The sequence below is a fragment of the Stomoxys calcitrans genome, chromosome 2 (assembly GCF_963082655.1).
Source record: "Stomoxys calcitrans chromosome 2, idStoCalc2.1, whole genome shotgun sequence".
In the NCBI taxonomy this organism is placed as follows: Eukaryota; Metazoa; Arthropoda; class Insecta; order Diptera; family Muscidae; genus Stomoxys; species Stomoxys calcitrans.
In genome coordinates, this window is record NC_081553.1 from 110,665,439 (window position 1) to 110,688,685 (window position 23,247).

The window sequence follows — 23,247 nt, forward strand, 5'->3', positions numbered from 1 at the left end:
AAATCTGCCAAGATTCGATTTCTGAAAAATTGCTAGTTATGCCCATGAACATTACACTAAGGAACAGGAGCAAACTTCCCACAAATCAATGAATGCAGTATAATTCAAGTTTAAGCTCAATGATAAGGGGCTTCCTCTTATCATTGAGATAAGTTTTACATGGCACGGTACCTTGCCCATAGATGAGCTTAATACGGTTGCAATCTTAACGTTAAGGTTTGCAACTCCTCCTATCAAGCTGAACGTCATAATTTTTGGGGTATGGCGGCCTAACTTTATTTGTGTCCCCACACATTAATTAAATCACATGGTGACCTATTCAGTCATTATGATTGATCGACTGATTTGGGGTGAGGTGGTCCGCCAACTAGGTTCTTGGACACAAAGTTTAATGTCATATTCGTAATCAACTCCCAAATACTTTTCATTTGAGTCTTATATAGCTATGATCGAGTAAAATTCCCATTTAGGGAGCCTTTTGGGGATGGGGCGACGCGCAAATACTTCGACATCATTTTTATACCCACCACCGAAGGATGTGGGTATATTCATTTTGTCATTCCGTTTGCAACACATCGAAATATCCATTTCCGACCCTATAAAGCATATATATTCTTGATCAGCGTAAAAATCTAAGACGATCTAGACATGTCCGTCCGTCTGTCTGTTGAAATCACGCTACAGTATTTAAAAATAGAGATATTGAGCTGAAAATTTTCACAGATTCTTTTTTTGTCCATAAGCTGGTTAAGTTCGAAGATGGGCTATATCGGACTATATCTTGATATAGCCCCCATATAGACCGATCGGCCGATTAAGGGTCTTAGGCGCATAAAAGCCACATTTATTAACCGATTTCGCTGAAATTTGGGACAGTGAGTTGTGTTAGTCCCTTTGACGTTCATCGTCAATTTCATATAGACCGGTCCTCCGATTTAGGGTCTTAGGCCCATAAAGTCACATTTATTATCCGATTTTGCTGAAATTTGGGACATTGAGTTGTGTTATGCCACACGATATCCTTCTTTAATTTGGCTCAGATCGGTCCAGATTTGGATATAGCTGCCATATAGACCGATCTCTTGATTTAGAGTTTTGCGCTCATAAAAGGTGCATTTATTGTCCGATTTGTCCAAAATTTGAGACAGCGAGTTGTGTTAGGCCCCTCGACATCCTTCTCCAACTTGGCTCAGATCGGTCCAGATTTGGATATAGCTGCAATATATCTCTCTCGATTTAAGGTTTTGGGAGAATAAAAAGCGCATTTATTGTCCGATTTCGCCGAAATTTGGGACAGTGAGTTGTTTTAGGCTCTTCGAAATTTTTCTGCAACTTGACTCAAAACGGTCCATATTTGGATATAGCTGTCATATAGACCGATATCTCGATTTAAAGTCTTGGCCACATAAAAGGCGCATTTATAATCCGATTTCACTGAAATTTGACACAGAGACTTATGTTAGTCTTTTCGACATCCGTATCGTATATGGTTCAGATCAGTTTATTTTTAGATATAGATCAATATTTTGTTATACACAATTGAATAATGACTTGTATATATTAGCATTTGGTCCAAATCGGAACATATTTCTATATAGCTGCTATGGGGCATAAGGTATGAATTTTTCAGAGGTGGTGGGTATCCAAAGTTCGGCCCGGCCGAACTTAACGCCTTTAACTTGTTTATGTCATATTCGTAATCTTCTCCCGAATACCTCTCATTTGAGTCCCATATTGATATGTAGAACCTCCAATATGTTTCTTTGGGGATCTTTTGGGGTTAGAGTGGCCCCTGGGTTCCTTTAGTCCCAACTTTTAGTACCAAATTCGTATTCTCTCTCCAATACCTTACATTTGATACCCATAGTGTCCCGATCGGTCAACCCTGATTTTGGGTGGTGTTTTTGGGGTAACGGTGGAGGCTCCACCCCTTCCAATATCAACAAATAATATAGCCTATTCCTCCTTCCTGACCATATTCGTAATCTATTCCCGAATACCTTTCATTCGAGTCCCATATTGCCTATTTGAAGGGGGTTTGGGGTCGGGGCAGCCCCCTAGGTACTTGGACACAAATTTTGATATAAAATTTCAATTCTACTCCCCGAATACCTTTCATTTGAGTGCCATATTGCCCCGATCGGCCCACTTTTATTTTTGGGTGGAACTTTTGGTGTAAGGGGGAGGGTCCACCCCCCTTGAATTATGTAGCCTATTGCTCCTTCCGGCCACGGTATCTCTTTTTAGGCAAACAAAGGATAAAAGAAAAGAATTGCTATGTTATTGGATCAATATCAAACTATGGTTCATTTCGGACCATAATTGAACTGAATATTGGAGACCATAGTAGTAAGAATTGCGCACTTTAGGAGCTGAAGAAGTAAAATAGGGAGATGGGTTTATAGGGGAGCTGTATTAGGCTATAAACCCATTCATTCCATATTCGACACGTATGTTAAAGGTCATAAGAGAAGCCGTTGTACAAAATTCCAGCCAAATCGGATAATACTTGCGCCCTTTAGAGGCTTAAGAAGTGAAGATCAATATCGATTTATATGGCAGCTATATCGGGTTATGGATCGATTTGAATTATTCTTAGCACAGTTGTTGAAAGTTAAAACAAAACATCTCATGCAATATTTTAGCCAAATCGGATAATAATTGCGCCTTCTAGTGGCTCAAGATGTCAAGACCCCAGATCGGTTTATATGGCAGCTATATCAGGTTATGGACCGATTTGAACCATTCTTAGCACAGTTGTTGAAAGTCATAATAAAACACGTCATGCTAAATTTCTGCCAAATCGGATAATAATTGCTTCCTCTAGTGGCTCAAGAAGTCAAGACACCAGATCGGTTTATATGGCAGCAATATCAGGTTGTGGACCGATTTGAACTATTCTTAGCACAGTTGTTGGAAGTCATAACAAAACACTTCATGCAAAATTTCAGCCAAATCGGATAGGAATTGCGTCCTCTAATGGCTCAAGAAGTCAAGACCACAGATCGGTTTATATGGCAGCTATATCAGGTTGTGGACCGATTTGAACTATTCTTAGCACAGTTGTTGGAAGTCATAACAAAACACTTCATGCAAAATTTCAGCCAAATCGGATAGGAATTGCGTCCTCTAATGGCTCAAGAAGTCAAGACTCCAGATAGGTTTATATGACAGCTATACCCGGTCATGGACCTATTTCAAACATACTCAGCACAGTAGTTGGAAGTCATAATAAAACATCTCATGCCAAATCCGACAAGAATTGTGACCTCTAGCGGCTCAAGAAGTCAAGATCCCAGATCGATTTATATGGCAGCTACATCAAAACTTGGACCGATGTAGCCCATTTACAATCCCAACCGACCTACACTAATAAAAAGTATTTATGCAAAATTTCAAGCGGCTATCTTTACTCCTTCGAAAGTTAGAGTGCTTTCGACAGACACATGGACGGACGGACAGACATGGCTAGTTCGACTTAAAATATCTTGACGATCAAGAATATATATATTTTATGGGGTCTTAGACGAATATTTCGAGGAGTTACAAACAGAATGACGAAATTAGTATACCCCCATCCTATGGTGGAGGGTATAAAAACACTCATTTTAAGGTTCAAAACAAAATTCAAAGCTCTTTTTTTGTTTTGTATAAAGGAATAAATAAAGGGCATTGAAAATGAAAAAGGAACTAAGAAAATGTTAATGGTGGTGTTTCAAGGTTGGGATTTATCTGACGATAAAACCCCGTTTGTGGTGCCATGAATTGCCTTGCCGGTATGCTGGCGTTTAGCGCGGCTAGGGCTCGCCGGATGGGGGTGGTTCTTGCAACCATGACATCTATCACACCATAAACCAAAAAAATCATACCGGTCTTTGCGTAAGAAAGAAAGAAAAAAGGTAGGCCAAAATAAGTCCATGAAAAAAAAAGGAACAGGAGACAATGTCGAGAAAAAACCAAACACGTTCACTCACGAAATTAATGGACAAATAACCTACACTGCACCGGACGATACGTGGCTTGGCGGCTGGTATGCCAAGCACTTGGCCCTCCCACAGAAGCCACGATCGGGCTTCACCATGATACCTACACCATGCCCTAGGTATCCCAACATCGGTACCCCTACTTACCTCTTACATGCTCCCTACCACCTTCCTAAAATCGGCCTAAGCCAAACACATTTCTAATTCCGTATTCCAAACGTTATAAAACTGCCCTCTTTATTGTCACAAGTACAAAGAAATCTTAAATAGAATTCCAACAATGACATCCACCGTTCGCCTTCGATCCGATCATTTCTATCCGCTGAAGTAAGGTTCCCGGTTTGCTTCGGCCGGGCTGCCGCTGATGTCCGTCCGCGTATAAACGTCGGTAGTTGGTTCTGTCCGTCCGTGTTGTCTATATGAATATATTCCGCCTTTTCTGTTTTCTTCCAATCAATTCCTTTTTCTCCTTTTAGGTTTGACAAGCTGATATCCCCACCTAACGGGCAAAAGCTCCCTGATCAACGTATTGAGGACCTACCCGGATTAGAGCTCTGATCCTAGCGCCTACGGTTCCTCTAAAACGGAACTCACTAAATTTAAGTTGGGACAGATAACCCTTCTTGTCTCCCCCAGGTAAAAAAAAAGAAAATTAATATATATATATATATATCTAGATAGTATTGGGCACAAATATATTTATATATGTAAGTATTTACTGTAAAAAAAAAAAGGTCTGTCTTTATAGGTCGTCCGTTTTGGTCCGGAGTCCGGCATTTACCCTTGCCACCCGGGGAGGTTGCAAGCATCAGGAGCTCCCACGTTGATTGGAGTGGCGATGGTGACTGGGCGTGGCTGATGACCGACGATAGGTGTATTGTAATTATTCCTTATTTTGCTTATACTTCATATATTTTCCAGACTCTCTATTTAGGCTATAAATCCAATTCAGTTTGTAGGTTAAGCCTTTTTTTTATTTGTAGGTTAAGCTCTATTTAGTTTGTAAGTTAAACTCTATTTAGTTGGTAAGTTTTAATCTCATATAGTTTTTAGGTTGTAACTTCCTGATGCACGTAGTTTTTAGGATTAATTCGCATGTAGTTTCTCAAGATTAATTGACACGTAGCTTTTAAGATTATTCGGCATGTAGATTTTAGCCTTGTGTTTTTCTTTCTTATTTGTAGTTGATTAATTAATTTAGGTTGTAGCCAAAAATGCAAATTTTCTTGAACACAAATTCACGGCAAATAAAAAACTCTTTCGCTACCACTGGTGTTTTATTTTCTCATTTCCTTTTTTTTTCGTTCATAGCGTTTATATTAAGGTAAAAGTGGTTCACACTGCTTTGTGGCACCGGGCATTTCACTTAACCCCCGACACTTGCAGAAAAAAAACTTTCTTCTCCAATCTCTCGCAGACAAACTCTCTCCTCTCCATCCAGCCAGCTCCAATATCCAGATCCAAAAGAAAGGGAAAAGCCCAGGAAATCGGCCATTTTCCCTAAATTTCCTAATATGGCTTTTTCCTTTCGCTTTTTCCCTTATTTTTGATATTTGGCCCCAAGCGACCTGACATATATCAATTCCAATCTGTGGCCAGCTGTTTCGGCCGCGTTGCCAACCAAATGAACATCATGATATTCACAATAGTGTCAATATGGGGACCTACTAACGCCCTGACATCGCGCACACAACAAACCCAACCATCCTGCCGATATCACTATCAAAGGATGGGAGGGAAAAAAGGTGCGATTTCTCGCAGTGTAGAAAGGTTAAAAATCCGGCTGTTTACGAATGGGCAACCCTAAAATGTGATCCGAACTGGCATCCCTATCGACTAATCGCTTAATTAGTGGAATCCGCCGTCCAATTGGTGGAATTAATCGTCGCCCTAGCTCAACTCTTTTAAGAACTTTTATTCAACACAACTCAATTCCCGGGCCGGCCTCTCACTGGAGAAGGTGTCTAGGACACGTCAACGTATACCACATTACAAGCCTTTACCTTAAATAGCTGATTTTCACAACTAAAATTTGCACTTCCATACGTGTGTCCATCCCTTTATTTAATATCGCAGCGTGTGAACCCCCTAATACGAAATGACATACGCGCTCGTCACTAGGGCCGGGCCTATGGATATCAACTCGTGATGAATGAAATGGATAGCTAAAGGCCAAAGAAGAAGAAATTACTTCATTTTGTCAATGGGACGACCGCAGCAGCACCAATGGAAACAAATGGTAAGTATTATTTGTGAAAAAAAAATAAATGAAAATAAACCAGTGACCCTGCTAGGGCAAAATAAAACGTGTTCTAATAAAAAACAGGTGCGGGCGTGTTGGAAAAAAAAATAAAAATTGCGTATAAAATCTATGAATGAAACCGGCGAGTGTGTGTGTGTGTGCGTGTGTGTGAATAAATAAAAGAAACTAAAAACCCATAAATACCTTAAAAAAAAAGATGGACAATTCAAAGAAAATGTTGGGGAAAGTTCACGGAATCTCAAAAAAAACATACAACCCCAGATCAAAAAAAACTTCAACCGAAATGTTTCAGAAAACTAATTTACCCAACCCAACAAACCACCCATTAGCCACCAGTAGCTAAGGCCACTAAGCTATACGGGGTTAATTGTGAGGGCGAAAAATAATGCAAATTGCTAAAAAGGTGACAAATAAAATAAATTAACAAATAACTTAAGAGTGCAGTGCCGAAAAAAAACAGCGTGGGTTCCAGAAAAAAGTTGGCGTCAGTCCAATACACCCACAAGAGTTCATGCATAAAACCAACATGCACCCACCAATACCGATGGCGCTAGTGCGTAAGTGTGTAATCGTGTAGTGCAATGGTGTCAAACGCAAGTGTGCGTAACCCACTCAAATAATGAATGGGGGGTGGGGGTACGCATAATAAACGCGCCAATTAGTTTAGTGGAGTGAAACAAAAGTAAAGTGCACGCCGAACAATAAGTGAAACGCCTGAATTAAAACACCAAGTGCAATAAAAATAATGTGATGAAGTGAAAAAGGAAGATGAAAAGAAAATAGACTTCGGACGGACAGAAAATTAATGACTAGAAAATTAATCGAACTTAGTGAGTGAAATACTTAAAATAAAAAAAAAAAATAAAAAAATTGGAGTGTGCAAAATAAAACAATTGGAAAATGAACTGTGTTAAAGCGAATAAAAAGAAAAACGAAGTAGGGGCCTGCTAGCTGTGAAACAAAAGACAAGGTTCGAACAAAATCCAAATTGGTTTGCGACTTTGTGAGTGCCGTAAAGAGTTCAATGAACTGAGAAGTGAAAGTGTAAGAGAAAGTTAGTGCGAAAAATCAAAAAGGATTTACAAAAAAAACAAAATGCCGAAATTATAAGTGATCGTGAATATGCGCTAAAAATTATAAATTGGCCTTTAGGAAAATTTTGAAAAATAAAACAAAAAACATGAGATTGAAGCAGAAATGCAATGCCAGAATCTATGTTAAATAAAGCATTTAGTGCGAAATGGACAAACTAGAAAAAAGCAAAAACTTTCAAAATTTTAAACATATAAAACCATATCAGGTGAATGGTACTAAATGATAATTCCTCTTTTTCCACTTGCAGGTCCCAAGGAATACATCACAGGGATATGGACTACTACATCATCGAGGACTAAGGACAAAACCGGAGAGGATAAGACAGGACAGGATGGAAAGGCCAGGTAAGTATACATGAACTACCATAACTGGTCCGCACTTACACCCCTTTACGATTCCAAACAGGTCTTCGCCCAGGGACTAATAGGAACCCCACACACAAGGAACAACCGAGTACCAGAGGAAACAGGTAAGTCCGTTTCTCCTCTTCTATTCCTTCCCAAACGCCTGTCGGCAGATAGAAAACTGCCCCTAGAATCGGGTATAACAAAAAGCTCCTGACCCATTTCGCAAAAAAAAAACAAAGAATCGGGGTTAGTTCTGGGTAAGGTCCAGGACTTGTGTGAGAATAAGACTGGAAGCACGTAGGCTGTAACGGACTCGGATTTGCTCTCAGAAAACTTAGAAATTGAGAACTTAAAAAAAAAGAAGTAAAATGAACAAGTAAAAGCGTGCTAAGTTCGGCCGGGCCGAATCTTATATACCCTCCACCATGGATCGCATTTGTCGAGTTGTTTTCCCGGCATCTCTTCTTAGGCAAAAAAGGATATAAGAAAAGAGTTGCTCTGCTATTAAAACGACATCAGGATATGGTCCGGTTCGGACCACAATTAAATTATATGTTGGAGACCTGTGTATTTCAGCCAATTCGTATAAGAATTGCGCCCATTGGGGCTCACGAAGTAAAATAGAGAGAACGGTTTATATGGGATCTGTATCGGGCTATAGACCGATTCAGACCATAATAAACACGTTTGCTGATGGTCATGAGAGGATCCGTCGTACAAAATTTCAAAAAATCAGGCATATCGGATAGGAATTGCGACCTCTCGGGGTCAAGAAGTCAAGATCCCAGATCGGTTTATATGGCAGCTATATCAGGTTATGGGCCGATTTGAACCATACTTGGCACACTTGTTGGATATCATAACAAAATACTACGTGCCAAAATGCATTCAAATTGGATAAGAATCGCGCCCTCTAGAGGCTCAAGAAGTCAAGACCCAAGATCGGTTTATATGGCAGCTATATCAAAACATGGACCGATATGGCCCATTTACAATACCAACCGACCTACACTAATAAGGGTCAAGGACCAAGGGCATGCGCCAAAGCGTACGTTTGCCTCTCTTGTGCCCACCCGGGTCAACTTCCTTGGCGGCTAACCCCCTCCCCAGACCGTTTACTTCCACCAAAAACATACGTGGTGCTCCTGACCACCAATCTGGAGATGTGCCCCAGAGTCATCGTCACCGGTTACTGCGTTACCGGCTTATTCACCGCGGTGAATCTGCCCTGTGTCTTCCATCCACTGTGATTCCATCCGCTATAACCGTCCTCTGGCAGCTCATATTCCTCATTCGTCCTCCCCCCTTACTACGATGTGCATCCTAATGTCATAGTTTCGCTGGGGCACAGGGGGGTAGGCTCCGGAGGTCTATGACACGTCACAAGTTGGCCGCCCATTGACGTCCGCACACGTTGGAATCACAACCTGAGGGAGCTTCTGCGGTACTTTGGTCACGAAAACTCTGGCGTCCATCTCCAAGGTCCGGTGTAGAAGGTTCATCACTGACCTTTTGGTCGGCAAACAAAGTGGGGAAGCCGAAGTCGCCAACTGAGCCCGCTCGTGTGAAACACCGCGCTTTGCGCATGAGCCTAGGAAAATTAATTAGAAGAAAATAAAAACAACAACTGAAAGAAAAAGCTAAAATAAGTGCTCAAACAAACCAAAAACTAAAACAAGTTCGCATAGTGAAGAAAAATCTGGCTCAAGCCAAAAAGAAAAGATATCGAAATTCGGATAGAATGGTTAAGACGCAAAAGAAGGAAAACAATGTAAAAAAAAAATGTTGCCAAGAGTGCTACGCCACTCTGGCTTAGGGACACTATGCTATCCCATCTTAAAATAATAGTATACCCAAAAGAAAATTCTCTATAACGACCTAATATCTATCCTAGCCTATAAAAACACAAACCGCCTACCATTTAAGGCAATTCAAACGAATAATAGAATCAATAATAATAGTAATAATAAAACAACGAAATTCATATGCCTTTCAAAGCAAAAAAAAAACAATTCAACTACCTAACCTAAAATCCAAAAGAAGAATGAACTTCATATACTTAACCCTAAAATCCAAAAAGAAATAGCAATTCATATACTTAAATCTAAAACTGACGCTAGCTAGAAACTACTCAGGGCCCAAATTACTGCCTCAAGTCTTTGGCGTGAAAGACGCCCAAAGATTTCCCTTGAAGATCTTCCACTTCGTACAAAGAATTCCCTACAGGCCGCACAATTCTACACTTGAAAAACTTTTTGTCCAGCTTCGCGTTGTAGTTGTTAGAGAAACTACTTTGCCGAAAACTACGGCGAAACACTTCTTGTCCGGGCAAGAATTTAACTTTTCGGCAGCGAAGATTATAGGATTTTTCTCCCCTAAGGTAAGCTTTGTGTAGGTTTTCCTGGATGAATTTCCGGGTATGATCCATTTTCTCCGAATTAGGTACGATGTTCGCGTCGGGGTCTTCCAATACTTGGAGCTTACGCGCGATTTTGTAAACACTTCCGTGGTTAATCATGTTGACCCCAAATAAGGCGTAGTACGGCGTCACATTTGTCGCGCTATGCACCGACGAGCGCAGTGAACATTCCACCTCCGAAAGGTGCTTATCCCATTCGCGGTGGTCTTCGCCAAGGTAAGCTCTTATCGCGGCAAGTACCGACTGGTTAACGCGCTCCGACGCGTTGGCCTGTGGCGAATGGGTAGCGGTCTTCATGTGTTGCACGCCAAAATTCTTAACCAAGTCCTGGAATTCCCTACTTACGAACTGTTTGCCATTGTCGGAGACAATGACTTCTGGAGTGCCAAACTTATGGAAAACTTCTGAAATCAAAAACTTTACCACATTTTTGGCACTCGCCTTAGCCATTGCCTTCAACAACACGTACTTAGACAGATGGTCTAAAACAATAAATATGAAGGAATTCCCCGACTTGGAGCGCGGATAGGGGCCGAGGAAATCCACGTAGATGCGCTGGAATGGTCGTTCCACTTCGAATTCTTTGCCCATGGGTGGACGTAAAGTTGTGGTTGCCGGCTTCGTCTCCTTACAAACTCGGCATTGTTTCACAAAACTTCGCACCTGCACCGCCATGTTTGGCCAGTAAAAGTACTCTTTTACACGGTGCAAAGTTTTGTGAAATCCGCCATGAGCCGAGGTAGGTGGGCAATGAGCCCTTTCAATCACTTGCTCAGTCAGCTCGGCCGGCATCCACAACTTCCATGCGAAATCCTCACGCAAAGGGTCACCGTCGTAGTGTCGCGTCCTTTTGTAGGCGATACCGTCGACAACCCGCAAGTCGGGTAAACTTGCCGCGTTCTCTTCGATATTCCGGGTAAGATCTTGATAGGCGTCAGACTTAAAGGCTGGCGAGGAGAGATCCAACAACTGTCCTAAGTCCGTAGACAGTTCGTCCATATCGTACCTAGACAAGGTATCCGGAACAATGTTCTGGGTACCCTGCCTATGTTCGATATCGAACGTAAAGGACTGAAGATGGAGACTCCACCTCGCCAGTCTCCCGCTTAAATCCTTATGGGACATCAACCATTTGAGACTGCTATGATCAGTGATGATGGTGAAAGCCATTAATTCAATATAAGGCCTGAATTTCTTTATTGCCATAACCACAGCCAAGCACTCTCTCTCCGTCACTGAATAATTCCTTTGAGCGGATGTTAACTTCTGTGAAAAATATGCAATGGGATGCTCTCCGCCCTCGTCATCCTTCTGAAATAGGACTGCTCCTATTCCCAGGTCGGAGGCATCACATTGCACATAGAAATGTTTCTCAAAGTTCGGGTGAGAGAGTACTGGGCTGGTAATCAGAGCCTGTTTCAACTGATCAAAAGCAGCCTTCGCCTGGTCGGTAAACACAAAAGTCTTACCCTTTTTAAGAGTATCGAAGATCGGGGTAGCTACCGTTGCGTAGTCGGGAATAAACCGCCTATACCAGCCGGTGGCGCCCATAAAACTTCTTACTTGCTTCGCCGTCTTTGGATAGTCAAATCGCGCTATAGTTTCAACTTTCGCTGGATCCGCCTTGAGGGTACCTCCACCAACAATATAGCCCAAGTATCGGAGCTCTTTGAAGCAAAATTTTGATTTTGCCACATTTATTGTGAGCCCCGCATTGGCTAACAATTCGGCCACACGCTTCAGCAACTCCAGGTGAGTGTCAAAATCTGGTGAAACCACCAAGAGGTCATCCAAGTAAACAAAAACACGGTCTCTTAGTGCTGCGGGAATCACTTTGTCCATTAACCGGCATAACCTCTGGGCCGCATTACACAACCCAAAAGGCATGACGGTAAAATGGTAAAGAGGCCTCCCCGGCACCGTAAAGGCTGTTTTTTCCTTACTGGCCTCATCAAGGGGTATCTGCCAGAAAGCATCCTTAAGGTCGACACTGGATATATAAAAGGTGTCACCAAGCCGGCTGAGTAGACCTTCAATATGCGGAAGAGGATAGGCGTCCTTGACGGTGAGAGCATTTAGTTTACGAGCATCAATGCATAGTCTACTTTTCTCGCCCTTGCGGACTAGGGTCACTGGATGACTCCAGGGACTATCGCTCTGCTCAATCACACCCAAGGCTAACATCCTATCCAACTCCGCATACATTAATCTCTGCACAGCTGGTGACACTGGGTAGTGCTTACTTTTAACTGGAGTTGAATCACGTGTGTCGATTGTGTGTACCTCAGACTGTGTCCTACCCAAGCCTTTCTTAGAAAAGCAAGGGAATTTCTCAATCACTTCTTCCAAGCGTTTCCGCTGGAAGTAGGACAATACATGGACTTTTCTGTCATCATTGACCCAGCCGTCAGCGTCATCACAAAGGCTGACATTGTTGGTGGTCAAACTCTCAATTTGGGCAAAGAGCTGAAACTTGCGCATAAAATCTATGCCAAGAAAAAGCGACCTTCCCAAAGACGGCACCAAAAAGAAGGTTATTTCATGCGACATTTTATTAAAAGTAACCGTGGCCGTGACGCGACCTACTATTTTATGAGGGCTTTCATCCGCGGTATGTATATATGAGTGGAATGGATGTACCACTAGATTCGCACGGCCGACGAAGTCGACGCAACCTTTTCCCAAACAGGATACCGTGGCACCGCTGTCGAGCAGACCCTCTATTTCTTGACCATTAATAACTAACCGTGTATAAAAGCGAGTGTCGTCACCCTCGTAGAGCGATGCGGCCGCAATTTGTCGCCGTAGAGCTTTCCTCTTTTTGTAACGCTCGCGCGCTTTCTTTACCTTATTGGAGATCCCAAAAATCCTCGCCTTTGCCTCGTTATACTCTTGTACCCGGACATGTAAAGGCTTTAACTCTCTAAGCTTTGGGACAAGTGTAGAACTATGCTTATGCTGTTGGGAATTCCTAAGAAGGGTGATCTTTTCATCAGGGGACGGGACTGGAGTTAAACTGGCGTCGACCGCACCTCTCCAGTCTGAGGTGGGATCCTCTGTCGGTTTCCCTGACATTTCGGGCAGTTTCTGACGGTTACTCCATCATGACCACACCTGTAGCAAAAGAATTTTCTAGGCGCGGCACAATCCACCCAGCTATGACCTTCCAAACCACAATTCCAGCATTTCAGATTTGTTTTGCCTTGAATTGCATCCACTTCCATGGCCTCCGAAGGCAACTCTTCCTCCCAGGCTAATTCGTGAACGCGCTGCGGCCCTAGATTAGGGCGTTGATACTGTTGACGGTGGCTTGCAAGAAGATTTTCTGCCCTTTTGACTTCTCTGTAGAAGCTCCCCAAGTCGTTAACTCTCACTGAGAATATCATCTGTGCCAATGATGTTTTCAGGTTGCCCCTCATAATTTCCACCATCTCCGCCTCTCGATAGGGTTGCTTCTGCTGGTTTCGCAACTGAATCACCGCATTATAAAAATCTTCAAATGTTTCTTGGGGCTGCTGGCGACGATTGAGAATTTGTGTTTGAATCTGGAATTCGTTTTCAAACCGCTGGTATTGCGTCAGCAGAGCCCTCTCAATTTCTTCCCAAGATCGAAATTGGACAAACTTGCGGTGGTTCCAGTACCAGTCTAGCGCTGGTTTCTCCAAGAGCTGGTGAAACTTAGTTAGGAATTCGCCTTCCGGGCAATCATAATCTCTTTTAAGCTCTCCTACTCGAAAGATAAACTCCTGCACGTTCATGGTTTTGGAGGTGCCATCAAATTTTATACCCCACTTGGCCAAATTTAGCTTACTGGTCGACTCAGTGTGTGTGCTGCCTCCAGGCCTTCCAAAATGTGAAGAAGGACCTGGAAAATGCGCCGGTTGCAACGGCGGCTGCAAATATGGTGGTGGCTCACTTATGTTAGGCTGCTGTGGCCTCTCATTCAATGGCGTGTAAAAGTTTGGCTGGGTTGAACCCCAGGAATTTCGGTACACCGATGGCACGCTGAGACCGCCGGCCTCCGAAACTGGTGGTGCTGGCATAGATGAGTGTGGGACAGTACTGGTGCTTGGTACAAAAGGCGGTGGTTGTGAGTATAAGGCCCCCGCCTGTTGATATGACGAGACTGGTGGAGCTACTGGCGCCTGCATATATGACAAACCCCTAGGCGGATGCGTTTGCCCCAAAGACATATGCTGTCCCTGGCCTAGTAGTGGTCTTCCAGGCTGTCCTGTTGCCAGCTGAGCCATTGGTACATTGTTCGTAGGAACGGAATTACCCACTCCTAACGATCGTTTAGTAGCTTCAACAATGGTAGGTATCAAGCTGTTGATTCTTTCCGTCTGCTCCCTCTCGAACTCTATTCGGGCTAGACCAACGGCTGAAGAGATAATTTCGCGCATGCCAATACTCATAGTCGGGTTTGCTGGAGGCGCTGGGACGTTGAGACCAGTGAGTGGGCTAAAAGTTGGAGATGATACATGCCCTTGCGAGCTGAATGTGCTATTCAATAGCCGTGACAAATCGTCCATGCCCTGTGGTAGTGGTGGAGCGACGGATGAACGCGCAGATGCGATCGGCGCATTGCTGGCTGCCATTGTAGTTGTTGTCGTTGTGGTAGTGAAAGTCACAGCTGGTTGGGTTGTGCTCACCGGAACATTCTGAGAAGTTCTTGGCTGCATCCTGGAATGGCCAGAATCTTCCCTACTTGCTGAGCGAGTGTTAACCATTAGAGTAATTTATGACTGCAAATGCTGAATGTATAGCCAAAAGGAAAACCTTTTTGCGGGTAAGAAGCTAAAAGTTCGTAAAATAAAGAAAACTCCAAAAATAAAAAAAATTAAGTGTCAAACTTTAAATGACAGAAACTAATAAGAAAAACAAAATTCTCTAAATAAAAAAAACAGATTTGGTACCTCGAGATATGAGATAGATAAACTCCTGCTACTAAGGGAATAAATCTACCAAAGCAAAAACAGAAGAAAAAAAAAAAAAGACTACAAATTCATGTAATGGATCGGTGGTAGGTAACAAACTATCAAAAAGGTAAGTACAGGTAGAATAATGTACGTATCGTATAGTGCCAGTGTATGCATGTTCTAATATAGGTATTCATTTTGATTCCAGGGTTTCGTGAGTGTAAACGCGAAAACAAAAAAAACGATGAAACTTGGAAAGCTAGCTACGGTGGACAACACGTGGAAACATAAATCTTTGTCTGGCCTTACAGCCCATGGACTAAGCCACGAATGCGTACGAAGACGAAGAAGAACGTGTATCCCGTGATAAAAAAAGGTAAGTCCACAATCAGATAGGCTATAACTAACTTTAATAATATTGACTCTAAATATGGAAAGATGTAGGCCGAAGTAGACATTTTCCTCCAAGTCCAAAGGCCTTTGATGACACTAGGTATCGCTACCACTAGTCACCAAGACCACGGACACGGAGAAAGCTGTCACTTTAATGCACATCCTGTAATCTCCAAGTATCTATCGCCTCCTTTGATGAAGCTGCTCGTCCTCCAGAGTCTCTAAACTCGACCGGGCGGGACTTCACCAAATGAGACGTCTTCTACTTGGTGATTACATAATGTGTAGGACTGATAGAAATAAATGAATGGGCTATTGTGATGAAATTAGGGATAAACTAAATTAAAATCCAAAAAGCGATTAAAAGCTTACTTCCAAGAAGCTATCACGACTTCTGGATTAAAATAATCGCACCCCAAAGGAAATTCTGTTTAGAAAAGGACTGCTTAACTTGGGTCTTAAATGTAGCAAACGCGTTAGGGACTCTTAAATGACCTAAACGGGACTCATTTCTGACTGACAAGTAAACCAAGACATTCTCTACACAAAACAAAAGCTATTGACACTAAAAGGACTTATTTCGGGCCCCACGTTGGGCGCCATTTTGTTAATGGTGGTGTTTCAAGGTTGGGATTTATCTGACGATAAAACCCCGTTTGTGGTGCCATGAATTGCCTTGCCGGTATGCTGGCGTTTAGCGCGGCTTGGGCTCGCCGGATGGGGGTGGTTCTTGCAACCATGACATCTATCACACCATAAACCAAAAAAATCATACCGGTCTTTGCGTAAGAAAGAAAGAAAAAAGGTAGGCCAAAATAAGTCCATGAAAAAAAAAGGAACAGGAGACAATGTCGAGAAAAAACCAAACACGTTCACTCACGAAATTAATGGACAAATAACCTACACTGCACCGGACGATACGTGGCTTGGCGGCTGGTATGCCAAGCACTTGGCCCTCCCACAGAAGCCACGATCGGGCTTCACCATGATACCTACACCATGCCCTAGGTATCCCAACATCGGTACCCCTACTTACCTCTTACATGCTCCCTACCACCTTCCTAAAATCGGCCTAAGCCAAACACATTTCTAATTCCGTATTCCAAACGTTATAAAACTGCCCTCTTTATTGTCACAAGTACAAAGAAATCTTAAATAGAATTCCAACAATGACATCCACCGTTCGCCTTCGATCCGATCATTTCTATCCGCTGAAGTAAGGTTCCCGGTTTGCTTCGGCCGGGCTGCCGCTGATGTCCGTCCGCGTATAAACGTCGGTAGTTGGTTCTGTCCGTCCGTGTTGTCTATATGAATATATTCCGCCTTTTCTGTTTTCTTCCAATCAATTCCTTTTTCTCCTTTTAGGTTTGACAAGCTGATATCCCCACCTAACGGGCAAAAGCTCCCTGATCAACGTATTGAGGACCTACCCGGATTAGAGCTCTGATCCTAGCGCCTACGGTTCCTCTAAAACGGAACTCACTAAATTTAAGTTGGGACAGATAACCCTTCTTGTCTCCCCCAGGTAAAAAAAAAGAAAATTAATATATATATATCTAGATAGTATTGGGCACAAATATATTTATATATGTAAGTATTTACTGTAAAAAAAAAAAGGTCTGTCTTTATAGGTCGTCCGTTTTGGTCCGGAGTCCGGCATTTACCCTTGCCACCCGGGGAGGTTGCAAGCATCAGGAGCTCCCACGTTGATTGGAGTGGCGATGGTGACTGGGCGTGGCTGATGACCGACGATAGGTGTATTGTAATTATTCCTTATTTTGCTTATACTTCATATATTTTCCAGACTCTCTATTTAGGCTATAAATCCAATTCAGTTTGTAGGTTTAGCCTTTTTTTTATTTGTAGGTTAAGCTCTATTTAGTTTGTAAGTTAAACTCTATTTAGTTGGTAAGTTTTAATCTCATATAGTTTTTAGGTTGTAACTTCCTGATGCACGTAGTTTTTAGGATTAATTCGCATGTAGTTTCTCAAGATTAATTGACACGTAGCTTTTAAGATTATTCGGCATGTAGATTTTAGCCTTGTGTTTTTCTTTCTTATTTGTAGTTGATTAATTAATTTAGGTTGTAGCCAAAAATGCAAATTTTCTTGAACACAAATTCACGGCAAATAAAAAACTCTTTCGCTACCACTGGTGTTTTATTTTCTCATTTCCTTTTTTTTTTTCGTTCATAGCGTTTATATTAAGGTAAAAGTGGTTCACACTGCTTTGTGGCACCGGCCATTTCACTTAACCGCAGACACTTGCAGAAAAAAAAAACCTTCTTCTCCAATCTCTCGCAGACAAACTCTCTCCTCTCCATCCAGCCAGCTCCAATATCCAGATCCAAAAGAAAAGGAAAAGCCCAGGAAATCGGCCATTTTCCCTAAATTTCCTAATATGGCTTTTTCCTTTCGCCTTTTCCCTTATTTTTGATATTTGGCCCCAAGCGACCTGACATATATCAATTCCAATCTGTGGCCAGCTGTTTCGGCCGCGTTGCCAACCAAATGAACATCATGATATTCACAATAGTGTCAATATGGGGACCTACTAACGCCCTGACATCGCGCACACAACAAAAAGGAACTAGTTCCTTTTATGAAACGGAACTAAAGGGAGCAATTACTAAACGGAACTTAAATGCCCATTAGAGGTGGGCATTTAAGACCATCTGATTAGCCGGGATGGGACTAAAATAAAACCTAGCAACAGAATGAATCAGTAGCGATTTTGCAAATCTTATCATGACAATAAATTTGCTTCCCACACGAGACCGGAAATGTTCCGTCAAAAGCAATTCAAATTAAATTTATGTCTTGTCTTTGAAAAAACAAATGCCATCTAAAATTTCTAATTAATGATCATGCAAAAAAAAGGGAAGTCACAGCAATGTCCAAACGAAGAGTTACAGTAGGTAGGTCAATTTGCAATGAGAGGATCGCCTGAAAGCAGAACAAGCTATGGTGGCATGTGCGAGTGTATGTCACACGAAATGATCAATGATGGTTTAGAGCAACAACAATAACTTCAGATGGGCAAATAATAGCAACGAAAAACTCAATTCTGGAGAAGCAACAAAAACAAAGCCACCAGCAATAAGCCACGAAGCATAGGAGACAAAAAGAGGACCAAACACACTGGCAAATAAAAAGGCGCTAAGCAACATGTGGAGAAAACATGTGGGTCGAAGCTTCGCCGATTCAGTCAACAAAACATAGAAAGTATCAAATGAAGGCAAAACTTACTTTAATTGGCTATGACAGAATATTTGTTCCACTAGTCGAGCGTTGAATAGCGTTCCAAGCGCCTTGATATTCTGCGCTCATTCTAAAATCTCTTTCGAGGTGTCTCCCACCACTTTATTTTTTCTTCCGGCTTTAGGTCTTCCCGGTTTGCGTGTAAGTGTTTGCCTTCAAAAGACTTCTTTGCTGGAGCTTCTTCATCCATTCTGACAACATGACCTAGCCAACGCAGCCGTTGTATTTTGATGCGTGTAACTATGATATCGTCGTCATACAGCTCGTGGTTCATACGTCGCCTGTATTCTCCATTAACGCAATCTGGTCCATATATTTTACGGAGAATCTTTCTCTCAAATACTCCAAGCACTGCCTCATCTGCTTTCACAAGTACCCATGCTTCAGAACCATTTAACAGCACGGGTATTATCAGTGTATTCTATAATGTAGTCTTCGTCTGTCGAGAGGTGGCCTGTGATTCTAAACTGCTTACTCAGTCCAAAGTAGCATCTGTTTGCCAGTACTATACTTCGCTTAATCTCAAAACTGGTGCCATTCCTTTCTGTTACAGCGGTGCCGAGGTAGATAAAGTTACTGGCTGTCTCAAAGTTGTGGTTTCCAACTTTCTCCATTTTCTTTATCTGCTCGGTTGTGCAAGGCTATTTGGGAGTTGAAACCATCCATTTTGTTTTATCTCCATTTGTTGCCAGACCCATTTTCACTGACTCTCTTTTGATTCCTTAAAAGGCTGCGGTTACTACTTCCGGTGACCGACCTATGATATCGATGTCGTCGGCATAGGCGAGTAGTATGTGTTCTCTTGTGAATAGTGTACCATATTTATTCACATCTGGATCTTGTATAATCTTCTCCAACAGGATATTAAATAGATCACACGAAAGGCTGTCTCCTTGTCTGAAACCTCGTTTGGTATAAACCGTTCGGAGAGATTCTTTCCTATTCTTACTGAGGATTATTATAAGCACCACATCAGTTGAAACTCTGAGCTCCAATTTTTTTTCGGCATTACGAGAAGCTCAGCCGAAAGCTACGGGGCGAGTCCACAGGTTGCGATTAGGGAAAGGCTTCGTATACGGAGTAGTTGCAATTGCAGTCATTGACATTCTGCGGTATCGAAGTGAGAGTCTCCGTGAGAGGCCGGTCGGCAACGGCTCTTGCTTAAATACCGAGTGCCTGTGATACTCGATGTGACAAGGCAATCTATTGGCGTCTTTTAATAGCCGAGAGCTACGGAACGAGTCCACAGGTTGCGATTAGTGAAAGGCTTCGTATACGGAGTAGTTGCAATTGCAGTCGCGGACAATCAGCGGTATCGTATGGAGAGTCTCCGTGAGAGGCCGGTCGCCAACGGCTCTTGCTTAAATACCGCGTGCCTGTGATACTCGATGAGACAAGGCAATCTATTGGCGTCTTTTAATAACCAATGGCAATAACTTTCCCGTGGCAATCGGTCAACGGAACAAGTTTGACGAGAATCGAGATAATGATACAAATTTGGCTACAACATCAGCAACAATAACTGATTTCGAAAACTGTGAACCCTTTCCCAGAATTTCTTTTGCGTCTATAGTTATGGCACATAGCTCCGCCTGAAGTGTTGTGTGTGTAGTAATAAAGTCCCAATCCAGTCCCTTTTTCCTGAAACCCACCTCAGTCTGCCCACCGCATCCATAGAGTCCAGAAGGGCTCATGCGGCTCAGGACATGTCGACACATCCCCTCGTTGTTAGATGACCTCTCAATATGCGAAAAGGACGCCATCGCATACTCCTTCAGTTGGAAAGATGTCTCAACATCTTGCATCACTGCGTGGTGAAGGGCATATCGCCTTCTCCGATATGCCCTTCACTTATAGTCCGATTTGGCTCATAAGTGAACTGAATGTTGAAGACCGTAGTAGAAGTCATTGTGTAATTCCGATAAGAATTGCACCTTGTAGGGGCTTAGGAAGCAGAATCGGGAGATCAGTTTATAAGGGAGCTGTATCAGGCTAAAAATCGATTCGATAACAAAACACTTCACTCAAAATTCCTGCCAAATCGGATAAGAATTGCGCCCTCTAGAGGCTTAAGAAGTCAAGATCCCAGATCGGTTTATATGGCAGCTATATCAGGTTATGTACCGATTCGAACCATACTTAGCACAATCATTGGAAGTCATAACAAACTAATTCATGCAAAATTTCAGCCAAATCGGATAAAAATTACGTCCTCTAGAGGCTCAAGAAGTCAAGATCCTAGATCGGTTTATATGACAACTATATCAAGTTATGTACCGATTTCAAACATACTCAGCACAGTTGTTGGAAATAAAAAAAAACAAAATTTTCAGCCAAATCGGGTGGGAATTGCGCCCTCTAGTGGCTCGAGAAGTCAAGATCCAAGATCGGTTTATATGGCACCTATATCAGGTTATAGTCCGAATGAAACCATGCTTAGCAAAGTTGTTGGAAGTGATAACAAAATATTTCAGCCAAATCGTATGAGGATTGCGCCCTCTAGTTGCTCAAGAAGTCAAGATCTAAGATCGGTTTATATGGCAGCTATATCAGGTTATGAACCGATTTGAACCATACTAAACACAGTTGTTGGAAATCCTAACGAAACACTTCACGCAAAATTCCAGCTAAATCGGATGAGAATTGCGCCCAAGAAGTCTAAATCCAGGATCGGTTTTTATGGCAGCTGTATCAAAACATGGACCGATATGGCTCATTCACAATCCCTACCGACCTACACTGATAAGAAGTAAATGCAAATTTCAAATTTTGCCCATGAACATTCCACTAAGGAACAGGGGCAAACTTCTCACATTTCAATGAGTGCAGTCCGATTTAAGTTAAAGCTCATTGATAAGGGGCCTCCTTTTTATAGCCGAGTCCGAACGGCGTGCCGCAGTGCGACTCCTCTTTGGAGAGGTTTTACATGGCATAGTACCTCACAAAGGTTGCCAGCATTAGGAGGGGAAAACCACCGTTGAAATTTTTTCTGATGGTCTCGCCAGGATTCAAACCTCTGCGCTACGGTGGCCCGATAAGAAGTATTTGTGCAAAATTTCGAGCACCTAGCTTTACTCCTTTGAAAGTTAGCGTGCTTTCGACAGACGGACGGGCCGACTGGCATGGCTAGATCGATTTAAAATTTCACGACGATCAAGAATATATATACTTTATTGGGTCTTAGACGAATATTTCGAGGAGTTACAAACGGAATAACGAAATTGGTGGAGGGTATAAAAAGGCAGGAAACAGCCAAATCATGGCTCGTCCTCCAACAGTCCTTTTCCAGGTGTAGAATGTGAAAGTTGTTTTCGGCTTTTATTTTATGTCGAGAGGAATCACCTTACAGTTTTTAAGTACCCACCTTTTTGGTTAAATTTGAAACCCCGTAATGCGAAAGCCTAATCCTCCAGAAGTATAAGCAGCAGTGGCTTTTTCTTTGATACAAGGCCGAAAAATAAGAGATGCTTTGTAGCATTCTCTCTTCTTATTACCTCTTTCTATTTCAACTCACTCATAAGTATTTGACAAAGAGATCACAACAGGTTCCATATGGTGGATGTGCGTGTGTGTGTGTGTGAATCAAGAGTAGTTGCTTTAGTACTGAGTTTGCAAAAATTTCATGAATGAATTTTTCATTTCTTCTTGTCCACGTAATTCTTCGTTGGCAGACTTTGTTAATGTGAGCGTGTTGCATTTTATAGTGTTTGGAGCAGGCCTTAATTGCCTACACATGGTGAGTTTTTCATTTTACAGTGGGGAGAATAGACACGATAAGTAAAATAAAATTAAAGTAAAATTAAAATATCTTTAGACAGAGATTATTCCAGGCTAAAAAAATTGGTCTGTTAAGAAGCATCTCTAAAAAGTTATTTTCAGTAAGGATTTATTGACTAAATAGCATAAATTATTTTATTTCTGGGTGTGTTCAAGCTAAGTTTTATTCTGGAGAAGGACTTTCCAGGGTAAGCCAGAATAAGATTTTTTATTACTGTTGGAATTCTTCCCAGGGAAGTCAGGAAATATTACAACTAAGCATATAGGCATCTAATTGCTGTCGTATAAACGTAATTCCATCGCAAGACCTATTTCGGATGATTTGATGCAGATTAATTTCAACCACTATATAGCGATCACTCAACTTATCATTTATTGTTAGGAACCAGGAATTACTATAGGTTAGGTCACTTGCGAAAACATAAAGTGGATAGGCCATATGAGCATCATTAACGATGTCAAAACTGCCGATTGAAAATGAAATCAAATAGGATTGAAAATGACATCAAACACACACAACCAATAGCAGTTTACAGATAGTGCACTTCGCGGGAAAAAATTATACTCAGCTGTTTACGGTTGTGTCATTGAAATTGAATGATGACACCATGTGTGTTAGTAAACGGCGATAAGATTAGCCACTTAGCTAATCGGGGATAGATAAATAAATAAAACAAAACTTGAAGGATTGGATGGCATCAGTCTGAATCAGCTGGTCCAGTTTGGATAAATTAGAAGAAGTAGAAGAAAGGTAACGGGCTAGAACTTGAGCTGTGATTTGTGTCGTGTT

The 23,247-nt window shown here is 42.1% G+C and overlaps 1 long non-coding RNA gene across 1 annotated transcript; it reads left to right on the forward strand.

Annotated features, from left to right (window-relative positions):
• Positions 1-4,441: 4,441 nt before the first annotated feature.
• LOC131995322 (uncharacterized) lies at positions 4,442-5,249 on the forward strand. The gene is made up of 2 exons (XR_009397378.1): positions 4,442-4,619; positions 4,732-5,249. It is a non-coding gene; the product is annotated as an uncharacterized LOC131995322 (long non-coding RNA).
• Positions 5,250-23,247: the final 17,998 nt, after the last annotated feature.